Genomic DNA, 3,469 nt, shown 5'->3' with positions numbered 1-3,469 from the left:
ACTTTCACTTTTCACTTTGATGCATTGGAGAAGGAAATGGCAACCCACTCCAGTGTTCTTGCCTGGAGAATCCCAGGGACGGCAGAGCCTGGTGGGCTGCCATCTATGGAGTCGCACAGAGTTGGACATGACTGAAGCGACTTAGCAGCAGCAGCAGGGAACTAGATTCCACTTGCAGCATGGCATGGCAAAAAATAAAATAAAAATGGACATTTTAAATTTCGGTGCCTAGTGACAAAGTATCCTCCAGAAAAGGTGTACCAATAGAAATATCATCAACAAAGGATCAGAATATTCATTTGCCAAAACAAGATAGCATCAATCTTTCAAATCTAATAGGTAAGAAAAGTAGATCAGGTTGTTTTAATATTCCATTGCTCGTCTTTAAAACTAATTATATGCTGATGATTAGTTGGCCAGTTGTAAGCATTAGTGTAGTCCTTGAATTATACAGTTTTACTGTGGAAAGAAGATAAAAGCGTAAATACTTATATTACAGAACCAATGAGCAAAGATTATAGGCAAGCAAGTTTGAACTCAATACATGAGGCTTTCAAAGAATTTGAAGTTTCCAGCCATGAAATGAATTGTGTTCTAACTACCATTAATTTTAAAGTCATTAATCAGGTTCAAGTAGAATCTATACAATACTTTTCTGGGATTCTAACCATGACATGTAGTTTTCATAATAAATCAGATTATCTCTATTGTGGCTTTTGGGGTGGGAGTGGAGTAAAATCGTAATAATACCATGCTTAGAAATTCTTTTCTTTATGTACTTATCCACTTAAAGATCTCATCGATATTTACAACTTTATATCACCTATATACTTGATTCCCAAATTTGTAAAAGATGGAAAAGAATAAAGGAATGAATGGATTAGAATGAGGAGAAAACCCCAATCTCTCTTTTAAACTCCAGACCCATATATCTAATTACCTGCTGACCATTTCTGCCTCCACATCTTGCCAGTTGGTGAAACTCAACAGTTCCGAAAGTAATCATGGTTCCCATCCTGCCCACCCCTTTCTTCATAGACTCCTCCAGCCTTTTAGTTTTCTGATTCTAGCTCTTCTCTCTCATATCCTTCCCTGAGGGAAGCTCTGGGGTCCTGTTCTTATCCTTGAGCTCTTCCTCCCTGATGTCTCCCCATACCCTGGGCTCCAACATCCTTTCATCCTTCAAACTTCCAAGTCACCATGTTTGGCCAGCCCTCCCCTTGCCCCTGACTCCCCTTGCACACACACTGCCAATATGGCTTTGAGGCACCTGCGGTAGTTCAAGAAAACCTAGACTAGGGGTAGTGGCCTTGGCTCAGCTGCTGTGAGTGATCTGTGACCATGGGTGGACACAGCTGTCTGTGCTACACTGTCCTCGTTGGAAGGACACTCACCAGAGGCTCTTCCAATGCCTACATCATGAAACTGAGTTTCAGTCAGGTCCTCCATTCCCTAAAACCCTCTGGTGACTTTCTCCTAGTTCCTGGGCTTTAGCTTGGCATTCAAGCCTTTCTTACAGCCCGCTTCCCACCCCTGTTCCCCACCACACATACACACACACAGGAAATTAAGAAAAACAGGTGAGACTGTCAAAATTTCATCTTAGATTTTGAGTCTCTTTGCACCTAGCAGCTCTTTGCTGATTTTCTCAGCCTTTTACCCCGCATTTGTACAATTTAGAATTTGGAAAAGCCCTGGAAGGAAACTGCAGTCAAAGCATCTGTCTCACTGCTGTATATTCCTCTTTCCTCTGGGATCTTAAGCCCTTAGATAATGGCTGTTAAAGTCCCTAACTCCGATTTCTGTCTTCCCAGCCCAGGAAGGCAGCTGCCAGTGGGGGCTCTCTGTCTCTCAGCCCTACAGTGTGTGTTTAAAATACCATGGGCTGGGCAAAGATTTCTTAAACAAAACACTGAAAGTACTAGTTATCATGGAAAAACTGGAAATCACCTCCAAGATCATAAATGGAAGAATGGTTAAAATAAATTGCAGCCTATATATGATGTGAAGAACTGACTCATTAGAAAAGACCCTGATGCTGGGAAAGATTGAAGGCAGGAGGAGAAGGGGACGACAGAGGATGAGATGGCTGGATGGCATCGCTGACTCGATGGACGTGAGTCTGAGTGAACTCCGGGAGTTGGTGATGGACAGGGAGGCCTGGCGTGCTGCGATTCATGGGGTCGCAAAGAGTCGGACACGACTGAGCGACTGAACTGAACTGAACTGAAGTATATATATCAAACTATTCATGGTAATTATGCCAACCTGTGGGATTACAAAAGAATCTTCCTTTTCTGTATCATCTTTTTCGTGGTTTCCAATAAACAAGAATTACTTTTTATAACTCGGGGAAAACAGTGAAACAAAACTTGATACTACATTTCTTTAAGAAAAACTAACATTTGGGCTACAACTTATATTTTCCCTCTAGAATATAAGCTTGATGGGAATAGGGATTTTGTTATTCGGCTCTGTTCCTAGCACCTAGAATAGTGTGGGGCACAAAGTAAGTGCTTAGATTAAAGTCGTTCAGTCATGTCTGACTCTTTGCGACCCCATGGACCATGGACTTCTCCAGGCCGGAATACTGGAGTGGGTAGCCTTTCCCTTCTCCAGGGGAACTTCCCAACCCAGGGATCGAACCCAGGTCTCCTGCATTGCAGGCAGGTTCTTTACCAGCTGAGCGACAAGGGAAGCGCAAGAATACTGGAGTGGGTAGCCTATCCCTTCTCCAGCGGATCTTCCCAACCCAGGAATTGAACTGGGGTCTCCTGCATTGCAGGTGGATTCTTTACCACTGAGCTATCAGGGAAGCACAAGTGCTTAGTAAATATTGGTTGAATGAATGAACAATTGAATCAATATGCCCCCAAATATGTGACATGAGTGTTAAAACACTGGAGCTGGTTTCCTATATCTAATTATCTACAAAGGAGTGTTACCCATAGTATTATGGAGGAATATTTTAAGGAGGATCACTTGAATATAGTCAAGTATTTTTCCTCAAATACAGTTGACCCTTGAACAATGAAGAGGGTTCAGGGTGCTGTCCACTTGTGCGGTTGAAAAATCCACATACTGTTATCTCTGTCTCAAAAACAAAGGAATTGACAAATGACTCACCAAGAGGGCAGGAACAACATTTTGGATAGAATTAGTGCTGTTGCCTAGAGGATCCCATGGGCGGAGGAGCCTGGTGGGCTTCAGTCCATGGGATTGCTGGGAGTCAGACAAGACTGAGCGACTTCCCTTTCACTTCTCACTTTCATGCATTGGAGAAGGAAATGGCAACCCACTCCAGTGTTCTTGCCTGGAGAATCCCAGGGACGGGGGAGCCTGGTGGGCTGCCGTCTATGGGGTCGCACAGAGTCGGACACGACTGAAGCGAATTAGCAGCAGCAGCAGCAGCAGGGCTCAAATCTGGAGAAGGCAATGGCACCCCACTCCAGTACTCTTGCCTGGAGGA

The sequence above is a fragment of the Bison bison genome, unplaced genomic scaffold (genome assembly GCF_000754665.1).
Source record: "Bison bison bison isolate TAMUID 2011002044 unplaced genomic scaffold, Bison_UMD1.0 scf7180017864485, whole genome shotgun sequence".
Taxonomy (NCBI): Eukaryota; Metazoa; Chordata; class Mammalia; order Artiodactyla; family Bovidae; genus Bison; species Bison bison.
This window is presented reverse-complemented; position numbering follows the sequence as displayed.